Source organism: Lonchura striata, chromosome 4 (genome assembly GCF_050655825.1).
Source record: "Lonchura striata isolate lonStrDom1 chromosome 4, ASM5065582v1, whole genome shotgun sequence".
Classification (NCBI taxonomy): domain Eukaryota; kingdom Metazoa; phylum Chordata; class Aves; order Passeriformes; family Estrildidae; genus Lonchura; species Lonchura striata.
In genome coordinates, this window is record NC_140706.1 from 24,736,113 (window position 1) to 24,757,332 (window position 21,220).

Below are 21,220 nucleotides of genomic sequence, written 5' to 3' on the forward strand. Positions count from 1 at the left end.
TCTCACAGTTATTTTTTATGTGTTGCTTTTGGAAACACTGTTTCTGTGATTTTTTTTTTCTTTTATTTTCTAAATGGCCCCTTCTTTTAAGTATTAATTTATTTGCTGTATTCATGGTTATCAGATTTGTATACATCTGCTATGATCAGATTGCTTTTTTTAAGTTTGTGTTTAAGTAACTGAATTTAAACTGGATGTACTTCAATAATACCCAAACTACATTGAGTTTTACCTGAGGAGGACCACTTCAATTTCAGGTGAATCCAGACTTTTAAGAAGCTAGCTCTCTTCCTTCAGATTCCCTCTGATCTACTTGGAAGAACAAAGGATCCTGCACAAAGCTGGGACCTGCGAAGGAAAATTACTCATATGGATGTTGACATGTAGGAAAGACTCTGAGAACAAAACAAAAATGTTGCAATGAAAATACTTGCCAAGGCATTAAAGGCAGAGATTGAGAAACAAGTAATTGCTGAAAAGACTTAAAAAAAGATACTCTTATTACCTTGCTGAATTAAACCCTTCTGTTGTGCCTGGCTGAGGTGGATAATTTTCCCATAGCATCTCTCACAGTGCTGTGCTTTGCATTGGTAGCTAGGAGGGTGTCGGTAACACTCCAGTGTTTTGGCTGCTGCTGAGTAGCCCTCCACAGCATCAAGGCTGTCTCTCCAACATTCCCCCTAGCCAGGTGAGGTGAGCAAGAGCTTGGGAGGGGACACAGCCAGGACAGTGACCCACTGACCAGAGGATATTCTGTAGTGTAAGATACCTGCTCAGATACAACATTGAAGAGAAGGCTGGAGAAGGAAGGGTGTGGGGTGGAGAGAGCCAGGTATTTGTTATTAATGATGTTTGTCTTCCAAAGCAGCTGGTACACACACTGAAGCCCTGCTTCCTGGGAAATAGCTGGACATCACCTGCTGATGGGAAGTAGAGGATACATCTTGTGTTCTTGTGTCTTCAGTTGCTTCCATGCACAACCTTTTTTTAATCAAACTGCCTTTATCTTGATCCATGAGGATTTTGTCCATTTTATTTTCTCTTATTTATCTGTCCTGCTGAGAAGGGGAGTGATAGAGGAGCTTGGTCAGCACCTGGTGTCCAGCCAGGGCCAACCCACCACAATTCTGCTGTGTAATACCTGTGCAATCAAGCATAAAGATACAAAATAGCAGCTGAGGCCTTTTAGGTGGTAACTGTGTGGGGAAAAGGGAAAAACTGCAGTGAAGTTTTTTTTTTTTTTCTAATTTTCAGAACTCTGAAAGAATGTGAAGACAGTGGTTGTTACCCCTGGTAGTTCATTTAATGCCACAGGGTCAATAGTCTGCCGTTTTCCTGCCATTAAAGCAGACTGAATTTCTGCTAACTTCATTTCTCTTCTGGACATAAGCCTGAGGGGACCAAATCCACTTGGCAGCTTTGCTTATTTCTCACAAAGACTGAAGATAGTTTCACATGTGCATTACATCCCTGTACTTGTCACAGCTTTCTTTAAAACTTCACTGGTTAGATCTCACCATGTTTCTATCAGCTGGGGGGGTACATGGCATATGATGTCTTTTGGGTTGTGTTTTATGCAGTCAGCCCAGGAGTACCATTTTCCAGTGCAAGAGAAAACATAAGATTCTGTGATGCCAGGACTGTGTCAGCAGATTCACAAATGAAGCACCTAGCTAATATTTAGCACCATCCTAATTTTCATAGGCAAGGCTTTGAGTGAATTTGTGAAACTCTATGCAGTAACAGATACATACCCTATGCTTTTGTTTTCTGTTTTTGTTCTTGCAATGTGTTGGTGCTTCCTACATGGATTCTGGTGGAGTCTGTACCAAAACAGTCACTCAGTTCCAGCTGGTTCTGAATGTAAGAGTTGGTTACTACAGAATAAACAGTGCAGGTGATGAGAAGAGTATTTATTGTGCTGTCATCCTGTTACCTTTTTGCTGGTGAGCTCTTCAGTTCTTCTGAGAGTAAGGGTTCAGTGTGGGAGTTTGCTACTTCATTTTGCCATGCAGAGAGATCTGATGCTGATCATTTTCCTGTGTTCCTGAAGTAGCAGGCTATTTCTCTGCAAGTGTCTCTGCCAAAACAAGCAGGCAGAGGTGCCTGCTACATTTCCTCCACATCAGATCTTTCCCTTTTACCGATGTGTCAGCTGCACCACAAGTATGGGTGCACTTATGGATGGTTGGCTGTGCCCCTGCAGTGTGGAACATTCTTGATGTATGCAGGGGTTGTGAGAGAAATTTCTGATAGTGCTCTCAGCTGCTGTTAAAGCCTGTTCCTTTCAGACTATGCTGTTTAGACTGGGCACAAAAATATACAGGATGTGTTTAATACTCCATGCTGTTCCAGATGTGCAGATGGGAAATAGGTTCCTTGTTTTTCCAGCCAGGCCATTCAGCTGAGTATTTAGGCTTGTTTCTGGGTATATGTTATTTGTGAGTATCAAGAAATGTTTTTGAGTCATTAGTGCTCATGAAAATATTCTCATTTGACTGTGTTTGTGCAAAACTAACCTGGGATTTAAAGTTTCATGCTAAGTATTCGCAGATACTGGGAGCTAACCAGAGAAGTCAGTAAGTGTCAATAAGCGCTTGAAAAGAAAATAATGTTGCATTCCATTCAAGATTGTTGCTTTTTTGGTGCAATAGACTTTGCCTTTTGCAATTTTTTTAATAAAAGCTTGGCGAGATCAGTTATAAAACATAATCAAGAAATGTATTTTGGACCTATTATCACTGTATTGAATAAACGTTTCAAATATCAGCTTCGGGTTTGTTTTTTCAGCCTGTTTTACTCCCCGGGCGCCGCTGTTTGGGCAGGGCGGCTGCTGCGGCGATGGCGCGGCGCGGCCGCCAGGTGGCAGCAGCGGCCCGCGCCGGAGGTGCCGGAACTCCCGGTGCTCCTCGCTCCGGGCAACGCCCGCCCGCCCTCCGGCCCGCCCGCCGGCCTTCCGACGGCTGCCGGCGAACACACCTTCAGACTCCTTGCAAACATAAATAGATTTGTGTCTATAGCTATGTAAAAGACTCCAGTAAAGTGGCGTTCATATATTGGTTTTATACAGCTGATTTTTTCACGCACATAGGAATTTATTTTTGGGAACTCTGCTGGTGTTCTCTGCTGTGGGGGCCATGCTCTGTCTAGGCTGAGGCATGGCTCAGCAGATCAGAAACAGGTTTACATCTAGCTTGGAGAATGTACAGCGAACTGCTGATGGGTGTTTATCTGCACTCACCTGGTGTTTTCCGTGCTACCATTTTGAGTAGAGACTTTTTCAATCTACACACACTTGTCTGCAGCAGCCCACTATCAAGTAGATCTTAGAAAATGGTTATCGCACTGTGCAGCCGCTGAAGTGTGGGTCCTGCCTGGGTCACTTTTCCAAAGGGGAAGATAATGCTTCTTGCCCAACCTGGGAATGTTACAAAATAACTCCCATTTATAAACACTTTTTCTCTCTTAATGCGTTACTGACTGCTTTTTTTTTTTTTTTTGATGTGATTTTTGTGTTTATATGAGGACTTGAAGATCTTCTATAGTAGTGCAGGTGTGTTGCTGTTCCCACCTATTCTACCACTATCTAGAACCAGTCAAAACTTCCCTCAAACTTTGGCACTGGAAAGCACTCATCATTCTCATCAGCTTTCTAGTGTAATTTTGAACTAAGAGAGATAAATTGTAACAAAGTTAAAGAGTCCCTTTAGAAATGTATTTATATGTCTTAAAACTACCTTAACTTTGGCAGTTATGTGATAAAATGTGGGATGAGATTCTGGTGAAAAAACCTCCAGAAAGTATATTTTATTATACCAAACTAATGGTTTGGCACATTTATATATATGTGTGTGTGTGTGTGTGTGTGTGAGTGTATAACACTTTGTTATTTTATTTGACTTGTCAGATCTCTGTTGCCACCTCTCAGGCCAAGAGGATGGTGATCAGCATCAGAGGAGGTGAAAGACCTGATGCCAGATTTATCCCTGGCTCGCTAACATTTTATCCTGTATTTCTTTAAGAAGGTCTGTGTAGAGTCAGGCTTTCCAAATACATATTCCTTTTTTATGATCTAAAAATACACAAAATGCAACCCATTTACTTCAAAACCTATAAAATCTATTCCTACTCTACAGGTGGAATAATACTGGCACAGAATTTTTAAAAATGTACATGTCTTAATTCACCTCAAGGTTATTGCAGTTTGTGAAAGGAAATACATTTTGGTTGACATTACCTTACCTTTGGTTTTAACTGTTGTTTATAGCAGACACTCGAGCAAGCTTGAAACTGTGCTAGGATCTGACTTAGGCAGGCAGAGCAGGCAGAAAGTATCCAGCACTCCAGCATCTCCTGCATCTCCCAGGGGCATATGGGGACAAATCCCATAGAGAAGGGGTACTCTGAGAGAGTACAGGGTATACTCTGGGAGCTGGGATAACCACTGGGTTTGTAAAATATTTGAAGAATTTGTAGACCCAGGCCTGACTTTTGATGCAATGTAAGCTGTGGTAAAACTCACTGCTATGTCAATCCTGCTCTCACCTTAGGGGTTTTTACCTTGGAAGGACAGAGGCCTCTACTTGTGCCCATAAAATTAAATAGAAAACAAGGTAAGGCAGGCTCAGGACATGTCTTAACATGTGGCAGACAGGCCTGTACTGATTATTTGCATAAGCATATTTGGCATTTTCAAGATGTTTTCCTCTTTTCACCTCTGCAGAGCAGAGAGGTGAATTATAAATGGTGCACATTTGTGAGTGATGGTAGCAAAAACTTTTTTTTTTAAATTTCAATAAATTAAAAAGAAGTCTTCCAGTACAATTAATCTCTAAATTTTATTAGCCTTATTCCTAGAATGAATGTCCTCCTGCAATAGAAATAAGCTTTTGTTTCTAATTGCTTGTTGTCACCTCTCCACCTCTCTACTTTTCATACCTCTGATAAGGTTAAAAAGCTATAGCAGGAAATAAAAAAGCATTTTAATGTTTGTGATTCCATGAGGCAGATGAAAGTAGGGCTTGCTCTGAATGTGAATGACAGTTGCAAACTGTGATTTTTAGGTGGTGGTCTGATTTGTGGCTGGACCTGTTGGAACTTGCACATGGCACCTCAGGCTGCTTGCACTCTGAAATCAATCTCATGCCTGTGTTGTTACAACTGACATCTGTTTCAATAACCTGCAGCCAATGTTCCCCATGAGTTCCTGTAATTGCTGCTGGCAACTGACACAGCTAGATTATGTCTAGGAGTAGGTGCTCCTGCTGATTTCAATTTAGGCAAGGCATGAATCCACAAACAAGAAGCCACAAACGGCTGGAAGGAGTCAGCTCATAACTGATTCACTGATGTGTGGTAGGGGTGTACTGAGAACAAGTCATGTGGATGGTTTTTTGCATACAGATGGCCACTTGCTTAAAGAACACCTTCTCTGTTCATTCTGGAGGTATGTCAAATGCTCTTTGACTAAGAATAAGGGACAGTTGCCTCCATCCTTTTAGCTGCTTCTAATTCAAAAACTATGCTAAATTCCTCTTCCCATCATAGAACCTACTGGTCTAGATGGATCTATGCTTTGATCCATTCCAGCTGTAGTTGTATTCTTATGAAACCTTTAACTATAAAATTAAAATATAATTATAAATATTATGGTTTTAATATAGAATTAACATGATTATATAAAGTTAAAATTTAATTAGGAAATTAAAATTTGGTTGTCTTAGAGTTTATCTGCAGATGAGGAACATTCTTGACACAGAAGAAGCCAGCTGAAAAGAACATACTGTTGATTAATGTCATGGAAAAGCAGTGGAAGCTGGAAAGACAAAGAAAATCTGAGAGAACCTAAGAGAAAAGTGAAGATAGGCTTTTGGAAGAGAACCACTAGAAAGATACAGAGAAGGTAATAAAGAGGAAAAGTATGGTTTTACTGCCTCCAAAACACAGAACTCATTCTGCATGAGTTGGGTTTCATTTCTGTGCACAGTGGTCCAAAACAATTTTGTGTCACTGTTTAAGTTGCTCTTTGCATGTTTTCAGATGTGCACATGCATTTAATTTGCAAAGCCTTTTACCTGTACAAGTTTAACTGTGCTTCTTGAACTGGCCCATCTCATTTAAATTACTTTCCCCGAAAAAGCTCCTCTTATTCCAGTTCACCCTTCTGTTTGCCCATCAAAGCCCAAAATCCTGTGATTTCCTTTCCTTCCCCAATTCCCAGCTTAAATGCCTCATACCTCCACCTCTTTCCAAATTCATAGAGCAGATGGTCTACCTGGTTTTTAGGGCAGTGGGAGTATACTACAGCAAGAGGCAATGGGTTGGCAAGAGACACTCCAAATCTGAAACTCTTCACTTGAGTCGCAGCTGCTGACACCCTGGTAAAGCAGTGGATTTGGGGCAAGCAACACCTAAACAGTTACATATTTCACTGCATAGTTCTGAGGTTGTTCTGAAAGGCTCTGCCTTTCCTGCATATCTCCTAGGTTGGGAGATGCCAAGCTTTTGGCTTGGAAATTCCTCTGGTGATCCTCCAGTGCATAAGATCACAAAGATATGTTATGCTGTGTTATTTAAGCATGCAAGTTTATTTGGACAGTAATTGTGAAGTTAAATTCTGATTCAGGGGAAGGATTGTCAAACCATTTGTTATTTATATTGCCTACTCTACATTTTGAGTTAATCCGTATTGTTTATTTGGAAATAAACAGGAAAAAAAGCCCCAGACAACAAAATGTTACTGGTTTTTACCTTTTTTTTTTTCTTCCTTTCAGCCAAATTATTGTTATTTGGGAAAAATTTGCAATTTTTTTTGTAGTGAAAAGAAAAATTGCTTGTGCATCTTATTTTTCTGATTTCTTAATTCTTGCACTTGATGACCTGAAATACGTTCCATGAAAGACCATTTTACTCACAGAATCATAGGATCAGTAAGGTTAGAAAAGACCTCTAAGATCACAAACTCCAACCATTAACTTGACACTGTCAAGTGCACCACCAAACCATGTATCTAAGCACCACATCAATGCGTTTTTTTAATACTTTCAGGGGTGATAATTTCACCACTTTCCTGGGAAGCCTGTTTCAATGCTTGGAAATCATTTCAATGAAGTAAATTTTCCTGATATCTAATATGAACATGCCCTTGCTAAACTTGAGCCTGTATTCTCATCTTATCACTTTTTACTTTGGAGTAACCTCCTTTTAGGTAGTTGTAGAAGGTGATAAGGTCCCCTCTCAGCCTCCTTTTCTCCAGGCTCAACAGCCTCCACTCCCTCAGTAACTCCTTGCAAAACTTATGTTCCAGGATGTTCACCAGCTCCACTGCCCTTCTCTGGATGTGCTTCAGCACTCAATGTCCTCTCGTAGAGAGGGGCACAGAACTGAACACAGGCTTCGAGATGTGACCTCACCCAGTGTCAGGGGGCCACCGCTGCCCTCGTCCTGCTGGCCACACTATTTCTGATACAGGCCAGGTGCCATTTGCCTTCTTGGCCACTTGAGCACAGCAAACTCGTGTTAAGCCACTTGTCAACCAGCATCTCCAGGTCCTTTTCTGTTGAGCAGCTTAACAGCCACTCTTCCCCAAGTCAGAAGTGGTGGCGGGGCTTGTGACCCAAATGCACTGAGCCCTGGGGAGCATCTCTCATGATTGGCTGCCAATCCAATCTCCATTCACCACCAGCGCTGGCCCAGCCATCTAGACAGTTTTTGCCTGGTGAACAGGGCACCCATTGAAGCCATGAGCAGGTTCTCCAGGAGAATGCTGTGGGAAATGGTGTCAGAAGGTTTACTAAAGCCCACATAGATAGCATCTACAGCCTTTCCTCCTTGCACTCTGCATGCCAGGGGATCAGGTTGGTCAAGGAGATCCTGCCTTTCATAAACTCATGCTGGCTGGACCTGATCCACTGGTTGTCCTGTATGTGCCGTGTGATCTCCTGTAGCCTCTTACAGCAGTCAGCTGCTGTGTCCTGACACTTGCACGGAAAGAACTTTTTGAAAACTTCTCAAAATCTGTCTTTCTTTCTCTCTTCTTATCTGTCTAACTCTTCAGCTAGTAAGGTACAATACCATGTAATACTTATCAAATCAAAGACATTTGATTGACCATCTGAAGGTGCATTGTGTTTTTTGCTGAACTGAAACACTTCCATCATTTCTTCAGGAGTTTGAAGGCTTCAGGAAGCACATGTATTTGCATAGAGGAGGAAAACATTCTTTGGCATCAGATGTACAATCTACTACACTGTCAAGAACTAGGATTAAAGGGTTTGCCGTACCATCTGTCAGACTGTCATTTTCAATAAATGCTATGTCACTGTGATATTACTATGGCAAAGACACTGCCATAGTAATATCACAGTGACATAGTATCTGTGCATTATCACAATAAAAGTAGAATGTACGCATCAACCTAGGAGGATATTTCTGAAGTAAAAAGAAAAGGTAAAATGTGGCAATAAAAAAAGAGTGGGGGGGTTTTGTTTGTTTTTGTTTTTTCACAGCTGTTGGAGAGAAAAACAGCCAGAACTTGAGAATTTCTGTGGAAGAGAAATACTGGAAACCAATGAGGAAAAAAACTTTCTTCTTGACCCAGTTACATATCATACACAATATATCACAGTCATTTGAGACTATCACATATAACATAATTGATCCAAGCCTTGACCTTTTTTCTGTACTGTTTTTATCTGTACTCCTAGCTTGGAAGGCTACAGCCCAGTGAAAACAGTAACTTAATCACACACAACTGTTCCTGCTGCTTTGCAGGTAGGAAGGCAAAAGCATTCCAGACACTCTGTTGCTGGAGGGTTATTTCCCATGGGAACTAACTCAGACTCCTTGAAGGTATGGGCAAGTTCATGTTGTTGTTTTTGGCTGTTGGAGATGCAGCAGAAATTCTAAGATCTTTAATTGATAAAGTAATTTTTTTTCATTGGAAAATGTCAAGAAGGAAATTACAGAGGCTGCTGTGGATAGTTCTCAAACTGTCCAGTGATCTGTGCAAGGCAGTTCAGGATTTTCACCTGCTGTGCCCACATTTCTCTGTCTCCCAGTAATACACATGGTCTGGGATAACTTTTCAAAAATATCCTATGAGCTGGGTAAAATTATAGCACCTTTATCAGAAATAATCCTTTGTTGTTGGTCTCAAAGGTAGTAAGGTGGGCTTTTCTGTATGTTAATGCTGGTCAAGAGTCCCTCAGAAATACAAAATGCAGACAGATGTCTGCCCAGCAAACTAGGAACTTAGGAGATGTGCCTTCTGAATGCTGACTTTCTGCTTCCAGCCTGAAAATGTGCACCAAGACATTGGAAAGCTGTGCTTGAGAACCAAGGCAAGAATTCCAGAGATTTGCATGTTGTTCTTGTGAATATAGGGGGTTAGGTTCTCCTAAAATGCCTTTTCTACCTACACATTTTTGTGCAATCTCAGTGCATGAAAGCTGCACATTTCTCTTTTAGAGGTTTTTTTTTAGTCCACTGTTTTCTTCTGCCAGTACTAACTTATATAACTTGCAGCATGATAAGGATCACTTCACAGACAACAGCAACCCATGCATGAAATCAAGATCTTTTGATCATGTTTAAAGGAAGAGCTTGTTTTTCTTCTTTTGCAATTGTATTGGGCTGTCCTTTCTCTTCTGGTGTCATTGAAGTTAGGCAGTCATAAGTACAGTTGCATAATATATGAGATGAAACACTTGTATAGTCACTAATAAAATGACTAAATTGTTGACAGTTCTGCTGCTGTCTCTGCCAATTACCTCATTTCCATTCTAGGAACAAATTTGGACCACTTTGGGCTAAATGAGACATTCTGGAAAACATGGTGATAGGTTTTTGTGCCAGAAGAACACAGCAGTCTGTAAAACAGTGCAGGTGCTACAGTGAGCAGCAAGAGGAAAGGTGCTTGCTGGTACCTCCAGAAGCAAAACATGGACCAAGGTTTCCCACTTATGTTTTGGATCAGGAGGAAAAAATTCAGTGTCTGATATTTTATTATAAAATATAGATTAACCAATTCTTTGTGTTTAGTTTTATTTTCAGGGAATAGTTCAGGGCATGAATAAGCCATATGTCTATAGGGAATCAGCAAGTCATTAAAAAGCACTGGTCTTTAAAAGAGAGCATTTAGTCCATTACTCAGCTTCAGCTGTAGCTGTATCTTTCCAGGTTGTTTCTTGTCTAAGCTGTTTTTTAAAACTTTCTCTGGTGGTTATTTTATAGTCTCCTCCAGTGCTCAATTATCCTTGCTATTGTAATGTCTGTTCTGATGTCTAACCTAAATTTCCGGCTTGTGTAATTTGGTACAATTACATTTGCTTTTTACACAGAGGTCATAGCATCAAGGATTCCTTTTGTCATTGCAGATGCCTTTCTTCTTTCTGAAGACCACTCTGATGTTTCTTCTCAGTTCTCCCATCCCTAAACAAAACAGCACACAGTCGTTCAGTCTTGATAGATCTTTTTTCTCCTTGCTTCTGTGTAAGACAAGAAAACAGCCTGCCTTTCCCATTTTTCTAGCTAACTGCATGTTCAGAATATTAATCATTCATTTCACCTTTTCTGTTCAATAATCATTTGGTATAATTTTGTGAGTGGTCTGAAACCCATCTAACAAAGACAGGATAGAGGCAGAAAGTGCTCAAAAGCCGTAGTAAAAGAAAGTAGAACATACAAGCTTTGGATGTGGGGTTTAGTTTAATATCTGAGAAGGAGTTGTGTGTGAAATGAAAAGTGCATGGGATATCTCAGAGGGAGGTAACTACAGCCTCAGCACTCAGGCCTCTTCCCCATCTCTCTCCTGTCTTCTGTGAGAGCCATTCTGGTTCTTGCAACATTTCTGCAAGAGAGTTATGATTAAACTACAGAAATTCACAGTCACAAAATTACTTGCAAATCTCTTATAAAGAGTAGGAGAAATATAGGGCTTTTGACCTCATGATGAAAACCACAATAGTTTTTTTTTTTCCTCACCATCTGTTGAAGAGTTAATAAGTCTACATCAGAAAGACAAAAAAGCTGGAGGGGAGGGAGGAAGGGAAAGAAGATTTAGTGCCACTTCCTGATGCAAAGAATTTTCTGTGCATGCCAAATAGATAGGAAAGTTGTTTTTCCAATCTTTGTAACAGCAAGTGCAAGTGTGTTTAAGTTTTATCCTCCAAAGTATTCAATTTCTCTAATTTTGGTGAAAGCACAGAATAGAAGGAAATTATTCAAGATAGCTACAAAGCTAGGGAAAGTAATGGGTGAAACTCAGATAAGATGAAATCACTCTTTTTGCACCATCAAAAAAGGAAGCAGAACCCATTTCCAGGTCTTTCCACTTCACTAGCAGTGAAGATGAATATGATCATGATTGAGTGCTGAGAAGATGGAACTTGTTTTATTTCTACACAGATATAGCAAAGAGTGCCTTTTCATCAACTGTGTTGTTCTGAAGGGCAGAGAGCTGAGGTTTCTGACGGAAGCCTTTGTCATTTAGTTAAGTCCTTTGCTAACAAAACTGTATTGAACTGATTTTAATATCTATCTAGAAATAAGGAAATTATTGTATTTCTATTATATAGAGAGAAATGAATCTTTCTTGAAAACTTAAAATGTGAATTACCTGTACATATTGGAGAATTGGTCAGGGATTTGTTCTAAAATACAAAATTGGTAGACCACTGACTACTACTACTACTACAAAAAAAAACAAGCAATATGTGCGTGTTTTTTCTACAAATCTACCAACCACTTTCTCTCAGCTTGCATATCTAAATAAACAAGTTGAGAGAATTAAGTCTTCTGTGCCCTATAAATGATGAATGCAAGTTGCACTGGATGAAACTTACGTTCCTTCTGATGTATATACTTCAGAATGATGTATAGTGGAGTCTGCTCTGTTTAAAAGCAATCCAAAAATCCAATATTTAAAGTAACAGTAGTGTACTAAACAGCTGGCAGTGTGTCACAGAGGGTGCATTAGACAGTGGAATGACCTTTGTTCAGTTACCTGAGAATTGTGTTGATCTGGGGACTTTATGTTCTCCTTACACATTTTTCAGCAATGAAGTGTGTGCCTGCAGCTGCTCTGGGTGCAGCCCATGTGTTTCCACGTTACGAGCAATGCAGAGCAGTCATCTGTGTGCCTTGCTCAGAGGCAGTCAGCCTCTGACTCATGTCTCTCCAGCCAGAGCTTGTTTTCCTTTCTGGTGTGTTCTGTGGTCTGTTCAGTCTCTTGAGCATTAGGAAAACTCACCTTTGCTGTCTTCCTCACTTTGACCTTTCTGTGTAGATATTTAATTGCTCCCATGTGTTCACAACAGTGCAGTGATTAGAGAGTAATCCTCAAGGCTCAGAACTCTGTTTTTGAAACACTGGCAAGAGTTTTTAATCAAGTGTCATGAATAATATTATGGCTTTATGCAAACTTATGTCTTGGAGCGAGGACTCCATATGGTTTGAATATATGGCCATACAGTTTGCTTAATCTCATAGGAACAGGAAAATCTGGGCCAGAACTTCCAGTCTGTGCAATGCTTAGGGCAGGAGGTGGGGAGCACCAGCTCCAGAACTCAGAATGAGGGGGCAATACATGCTGTCATCAGGACAGTCTGCTTCATGGCAGCACCTGCCTACCACTTCCATTCTGGATGATGATGCTGTATTTTGGCCAGTGGCAGACTTTACAACAATTTGACAGTGTCTCTCCATCATGATGCTGAAAGGTGCAGCATAGACTTCTCAAGCTATCAGCAGCAGGGAGCTACCTGAAGGTCACTGAGATGCCAGTGAACTGGGACTTTTGACAAGGGGGTGTAGTGATACAACCAGGTGTAATGGCTTTAAAAATGAAAGAGAGTAGGTTTAAATTAGATATTAGGAAAAAATCTTTACTGTGAGATTCTGGAACTTACTGAGATGCTGGAACAGGTTGCCCAGAGAAGTTGTGAATGCTCCATTCCTGAAAATGTTCAAGGCCAGGGTGCATGGGTCCCTGAGCAGCCCGGTCTAGTGAAAGGTGTCATTGCTCATGTCAGGGGGGCTGGAATGAGACCTCTGAGGTCTCTTCTAACCCAAACCATTCTATGATTTGGTTTTTGTTCATAAGTTCAATGAGCTACTACCTGATCATGACAAAGGATGAGACATTTTACTAATCTTTTTAAGTCAAAACCATTAAACACATAACTGGACAACATTAAAGCCTGAAATAGAAGTCAGCAATCTTTATCAAGACACTATTTTTATTACCTTTCTACCAGGAAAACCCGCTGTATTCTGAAAGAAAGGAAGAAAACAAAGTTAACTTGAAAGCTTCTGAGGTCAGTTGAAGATTCAGCACTGGTGTGTCATCACCTCTAGCTACAGGGCTCATACTGATGTGTTCAACAGAGATATCCTCAGGAATGGCTGCCCTGTGATGGTGATTCAGTGCCAACACTGGATCTGGCTGGAGGGAAATCCATTCTGAGTGTAACATTGCTGTGTGAAAGCATAATTACTTGGCTGCTAAAGTCAACAAAGTGGTGTGTGGGAAGAATTCAAAGCATGGTGTATCACTGCAGATACCAAGGTAATCTGGGGTAAACCAGCAAGACTGACCTTCCTTGAGTCCTACTCTGTGGATATTTCTGATTCCTAGGGGCTTAGTAATTTTCACTTTTCAGCATTTTAAATGCTAATTTTTGGTTTTGAAAGCTTAAATAGGCAAGCAGTGACAGTGTATGCCAGGAACTTTACTCCTAGTCTCAAATGAAATCCAGTTGTGACCTTACAATAGGAGCTGAAGCACTGCACTACATCAACTTGTAGTTCAATATGCACCTATCCTACCGTTATGCTAATGAAGGTCCTGGCATGGAGCAAAAACATATTACAAAGCACTACAGAAGCATTAATTTTTAGAAATATTCAAGATTAAGATATCCCATCAGGGAGAGAGACAAACTGAAGGATGGAATAATATTTTGTGTGGATAACAGTTTGTAAAAAGCAGGAAAGAAAGCAAAGAAACAAATGTGACTAAGAAAGTAGGGAACAACTTTGACAGTCTGGTTCCAATGAAGCACCTACATAGCAACAGCAATTTAGAGGGATTGAAAGAGTAGCAAAATAAGACCTCAGAAAATTTTTGAGAAAAAGAATGAAATGAGCAAGTAAGGAGATAAAACTGAAGATTTTTTTACTTACAGGGACTGCGTACAATTGAGAAGCTAAGAAAAATATTGTATAGCTGCTGTTATGCCTTCCCATTCTGTCTATCAGCTATGCCAATCCTAAATTATATTATTTATTATATAAAAAAAACCTAAATTAATTAAGTCAGCATTAAGAAGCACTGTACACTCATACTCTCTTCCCAGAGTTATTCAAGTTATGTCTTAACTTCAGACCTTAATAATGTCCTCTTCTCTGCCGGAGACATCATGCCATAGACCCAATTCCATATTAGTTAGTTTGGGGCTTCAGTACAAAGTGATCCATGCAGTTACTGGGATTCTTCTTCTCTGACTTCATGGACTTTCTGGCACTTGAATTAAGTGTATTTCTAAGCCAGACACCTGAGTTCAGCTCACAGGCACTTCTACACTGTTTCACCTCATACTGAAGAAGAAGGCTGCATAGAAATATTTTGTATTATGAAGGACCTTTAGAGATCAACTTGCCATTTTTTGTGGTCTTTTAGGGTTATTTCTGTGTAAAGCGCACACTTCTACAGCACAGGGTGAGCAGTGTTGTGCTGCATCCCAAACTGGGCTCTCTGACATCTTTTGGTAGCCAAAAGAGGTCAGGTAATCTGGGCTCACCTGAAAATAATGGCCATTAACCAGTAACGTCATGAATTAAGATGTCTGGGAACTTTTAGTCACAGTAACGTCATGAATGAAGATGTCTGGGAACTATTAGTCACAGGTTAGGCACAACATACATGTTCTGGGTGAAAGAGAGGATTGTGAAATACGATCAGAACAAATCTCCATTTCTAGGTACAAGTCCTAAAAGGGTAGCAGTAATGTGAGGGAAAGGAGTTCAGACCAGCTCCAGCTGCCTAAGTTAGGCAGCTGTATCCTTGTCACTTGGAGTCTGCAGAGGGTCAATTCCATACCAATATATACTAATAACATTTTATTTTAGCAGGAAATAAGAGCATTTTAGTGGTTCATGGGAATGTTCAGGTGCATACACAGCTGACTTAACAGAAGACATTTTCAGACATCTGGGAGATGTCATTCTGCTATAAGAATATGTACATTTAAATCTCAAAACAGAAATTGTTCAATTTGCTCTTTTTCATTTTTTGCAGCTCTCAGCCACAGCAATCTCACACATCTTTGCATGTAGAGGTGGATAATACTACAGTTAAAAAGTAGTGATTTCTTTAGTAACAGCTTCCTTACTTGCTTCACTTAATGCCATCTGTAAGCTGTGCTACTAATTCCCCTTAGAGAACCTATTTGCATGCCCAACTGCTTTTTGAAATGTAATTTATAGGGATCAGTGAGTGACTGACACACAGCTACAAAGATAATAAACCTCTATGAATATAAATTACTGTTTTATTCATGATTTTTGTCTCAGGCACTGTTTCATTCTGTATTACAGAAGCATTAAAGAAACTGCAGATCCATGTTATAACCCTTTTGGTGACCAACCTAGTTTAAGAAGTTCCAAAGCCTTTTTCATCATCACTTGTGAGAGGGAATCTGTTCCCTCAATTAGGCTGATTCAACCCTTTGATTGTACACAGATTGCTAAATGATCAATCTAGAAAGTTAAAAAAAAAAAAAAAAAAAGCATAAGCATTAAAAGCATTACTCATTCCTGGCTCACCCAACAGGTATTATTTTGCTCTTTCAATAAGTTTCATTAACAGTACTGCCAGAGAATCACTCCCATAAAAATGACAAATCTTCTGCATAAGTCAGGAATGGGTGATGGGGATGAAAGGTCTTACACTGTGTCTAGTGCTAAGAAAACAATAACATGGAGCTTGAGTTTTAGTGTGGAAATTGTCCTTAAAAGGCAAGACTTTAGGTATATGTTTGTTAGGTCTGCTTCAGGAAGCAGCCCTGGGACTCCACAGATTTGCATTACATCAGTAAAAACAACAGCCCTTGAATACTTGAAAGAACTAATCCCAAGATATGTGGGCACAGATGTGAGTCCAGGGCTGCCTGGGAGCTCAGAGCAGCTGCAGCAGTGTGCTCCCAGTGCTATCTTCCCCTCTCTGCTGCTGAGCACTGAGGAAAGCAGGGCTGACATGGAGCTTCCCTGCCTGCTCTCCTGGGGCCAGCTTGGACACTGCTGGGCCACCTCCCACCCACCTGCCTGCAGCGGGCAGCACAGGGAACTTGGCAGTGGTGCAGCTGAGGGGCAGCAGCTGCTTGCATGGAGGGTGGCCACACAACACAGAATGTGATTTGTGCACAGGTCCAGTCTCCTCAGCTGCCAGGCTCAGATAAGCTTGAAGTCCTTCTTCAAGTAGGACTTCTAAAGAAGTAGAGTCATAAATGACAGAGAAAAATGGAGCACTATAAATGTATGGAGTAACAGTGTTCACAAATTCAGAGTTGAGAAATGAGATTAGTTGTTTTCAGAATTTCTGCCTAGAAGTTCTACTTAAGGTCACATATCAGAATAAAATGACTATATAACATGGAGAGGCAAACCCATTAAATTTGAAGCAGTTTCCTTCAAATTTGGAATTGTACAAGGAGGAAGGTGTGGCACACAGTGCAAAAAATGTGCAAAGAAAAATTTCTGCCTTATCATAAGACCAGCAAAATTGTTATTGCCTGGTACTTTACACAATGATGCAACCTTATTTTAGAAATTCAAACCACAATAGTGCTTTGGCATCTAGAAGAGACTTTTTTTATCAATCAAATGATCCACATGAACTGTATAATCCTAAATTTGTTCATCCTCTTCATTTTAGGCCTAAAATTGCATTAAGCTGTGGCTGTCCTGAGTAGCTAAACTCTCAGGTCCTACTGAAATTCTTATGGAATTTGCATGTGAGGCTATGTGGCACAAATGCCCACAAACATCTTATTTAGGGATTATGATCAGAAAATTGCTCATGAAATTGATACATGTTTCTTTAGTTTTAACAGCAGCCAAAGAGTGATTGTGGAGATCCATTTTTCAGGCCTGCTACAGTACCTTCTGCAGTACCCACTCAGTCTTTTAGGAGACAGAAAACCTCAATTCACCATGACTGTAATAAATGAGGCCCAAATCACACTCCCAAGGTTACTTCTCTGGGTTTCCCTCCCTGGTTATGTTGGATGAATACATTCAATATAAATAGAAATGTAAAGTCTACCATATGCTACTTGAGTGAAATTCTAAAAGTGGTACTGTCCCACTAGTATTTTGAGTATCACACATGTCTAGCCCTGTTTTCTCTGTCACAAATATTATGTGACACCTGAGGCTTTTTTTTACTCACAGTATTGCAGGCTAGCATTTTTTTTTAGTTCTCTAGGCTTCTAGAAAAACTGTCACTACTCAAGAATTCCTTTACCAGATGAAGTAAAAAGGGGATGACTTCTCTTCTTCCTCTGAAACCTTAAATTTGTTTACATAGTTTTCTTCTGATATCATCAGCATTAAATATGTGAGGTGTGGCAGCAAAAATATATATATTTTTTAATGGTTTGTTAGAAAACAATAAGCTGCTGAATTCTGACCAATGCACAGTAGGGGAACATCTACGTTTTTATGTCAGCAGAATCGGCAGATTCCAATTTGTGCTGTCCCCATTAAAAGCTTGAGTGAATCTTGAGACTGCACTCTGCTCTTGCAGAGTCACAGAACGGGTCAGGCTGGGAGGCTCCACAGTGGGTCATCAGGTCCAGCCTCCTTGCTCAAGCAGGGTCACCCCAGAGCACATGGACAGGATTGTGTCCAGACAGTTCCTGAATATCTCTGGTGAGGGAGACTCCACAGCCCCTCTGGGCAGTCTGTTCCAGTGTGTGGTCACCTGCACAGTAAAGAAGTTCTTCTTTATACTCAGGTGGAACTTTTTGTGCATCAGTTTCTGTCCATTGCCTCAGTACTTGGCAGCACTGAGAAGAGCCTGGATCCATCCTCTGACATCCTCTTTTCAGATATTTGTGCATATTGGTGAGGTCCTCTCTGTGTTTTCCAGGCTGCAGGCCCAGGTCCCTCAGCCTGTCTGTAAGAGATGCTGGAGCTACCATAGACACCTTCAAAATGGAGCTGCACTTGTATCTGAACTTCAGTTTGGAAAATGAGATAGTTCACATCCCTCTAGTTCTTTGCAATTCAAGATTGAAAAAAGGTGACATACAAAGGGAGAGTGGAACATCTAATTTATTAATCAATGTAATCCTAAGTATTGAGATATTACCAAAGTAAACTTTCAAGGCCTGGTAATGTATGTATTGATAAAGTTAGGATTGAATTGTTCTAGAATATATTTATAGATGTATAAGTGTGCAAAACAATGACTTGTTTCTAATTGTGTCACCTTTATATTTTGATACAAGTACTGATTTTGTGGATGGCTTTAATCTTGGTTTTAGTTATTTTTTAATCAATAGAATATATCTTTTAAAACTGAGCAGGTATGTTGTTATGCCAGTTGGCAGGGAAAAAAATCAGATCACTTAAAAAAATCATGCCAAATCTGTGAAGGAAGAGTCATCTAAGAAGTCATAAAACATAAGTTGTCTCATGAGTGAGCATGAAGAAGAACTTTTGAGAACCTGGAAGTGATTTGAATAATGGGAATTCAACTTGCACCACAAAGACCAGCAAGTTCCAGGAAGGAATGGACCCCTGCTGACCTGCACTGTGTCACTTTTAAAATTCCTTGGAGTCAAGCATTGATTTATGCTGTTGGTTTTGAGCATAGAGTAATGCTCTTTCATCTTAGTTTTGGAATGAACTTGACTAAGCAATCTGTTGGTGTACCTGCAGTTAGCCCTGGACATCTGGCAAGTGCTTGCTCTAATGACTTGCATGGGCTTTCTCTAGCACTGGTAAGCATGTGAATGATTAGCTTATTATAGATCACCACAGAGAAATTGTTTAGAAATTCAAATCCCTTAAAAATGCACTTTTTTAAAAGCAAAACTGGTTTGTTTTTTTCTTAGTTTCATACAAGATCTACACTCTTACATAGATTGGTTGTATATGAACAATCCAGAATATCAATTCAGTTGTTTAGAGCAAGAATTCAGATGCTGTCTAGAAGAAGACAATATGTCTTTCCTTGACCCTTCAGTGCCAATATTTTTATTGTCATTCATAGTCCAGCAATGTGTGCTTTTAATTTAACTGGTACATCTACTACAGCCTGTGAAATATGAAATTACTATGCCCATTAGAGGCATTGAAAAATGAAGCATTTCATTTGGGAACCATAAAGTTTCAATGCCACTGATTTGCTTCCTGGATTTTCAGCTTAACAGATTTGATTTATCGATACAGAACTATGATTTTTTTATTATTTTATATGTGATGACTTGAATAAATGATGTGAGATGACATGGTTCACCTACTAATGGCAACAGTTAAGCAAAGCTGATGCTGTCTCACATGCAGTACTTGGAACAGATGCACACGGTGTCTGTTTCTGACTGTTGGCTAGACAAAATGAGATAGTAGTTGCTTGGCAGCACTTAGAAATTGTTTGACAGATAATGGATTGTAAGAACTTGGTCTCTGTAGAGCAAGAGGGCTTGGAGATTATTGCTACTATCAAATTACTGCAGGTTTAAAAAAAGCTTGCTACAGCAAATCATTTAGCCTTTCCACACAACAAAAAAAAAAGGGATGGTTGAAGAAGTGGAAGGATATTAACTTGCACTAAATCTGATCCTATTAAGATGTATTTAGATTGCTAAATTCTCAAGATTTTTGTAAAGGACAAACCATTCCAAAAGATTTCATACTCTTCCTGTGTTTGGGAGTATTATATTTTAGATTATGTAGGTTCTACTGCTTTTTCTTAAATCACAGATAAACATAATGGACAACTTGGTGCCCAACATTCTTTGCTGTGTTCTATTGGAGTATATAATTTGAGAATTGCTTGAGTGACCATATTAAGTTTTTAAAAAACAAAGAAAAACCCTAGACCCTGAAGATCCTGTTTTTATCTGAATAATCACTTTGTTTCAGTTAAATTAAAAGTTGTAGCTTTCTGGGGTTGAAAGGGGCAATTTGTCCCAGATTATTAGTGTTAGAAGACCCATACAGAAATTTCAATGGGATCACATACAGATGTGATGTACAGATGTAGTTCTCTGTCTTTATTTCATCTGGTGTTAGGTTTATGTGTGTGCCTGGCAAACCTGGGTTTTTAATCTAGTCTACCAGTATAGGAGAACCAACAATCAGGAAAAAGGGGGGATGTCACCAGGGTGTGTCACCAGACAGTTAGTAAGGCAGGCTGTGACCCTGTGACCCCTGCTGGGATTCCAGTCCTGACCAGCTCTCTCAAGGTCAGGAGGGAACATCGCCCTTTCCAGTCTTATTAGCATATCTTGTATGCTAAAAAACCAACAGAAAACAGAAATACTTTGTCATTAAGGCTGGTTTTGTGCTGCACAAATATTTTTCAACTAGCATTGCAGCTGAGCTTGTGAATCTGAATGCCTCAGCCTTGAAGGATGACTGCTGGAAGACTGAAAATGTGTGAGCTCAGGGTCATCCTAACCTGATTTTACTGCACATGGGTGTGCCCTTAATTGTGCTGTCAAGGGCAGAGCATTCACAAGCCTCTCTCACAGCCACATCCAACAGGGAAACTTATTATCTCTCCTGAGTATTTGACTGAATGGGGGTAATGTGGATAAAGTAGCTCTGCCGTTGAAAAACTAGCCTACAGTCGCTCTTCAAAGATTATTTGGACATTCAGAGCCCTGCTACTGATAAGTTAGTATCACCTTTCTGTGTCATAATTGTCTTCTTGCAAACAGGTTAAAAAAAATAAAAAAAACCAACTGCCTACAGTGATGACATTGCTAATTCATTTCTACAGAAAATGTTAGAGAAATCAGAGCTTCATCACCTCAGCCAGTAGCACATAAAGCTGTACACAAAGACACAATTCAGATTATGAAAGAGACAGGTCAGTGTCTGGAACAGAGAATGAGCTTGCTTGTTTAAGAATTTATACCTCAAGTCCTTGAGCCCTTTTCTGCAACCAAGGACAGCTCACAGTGCTGACACATTTCTTTCAGTACTA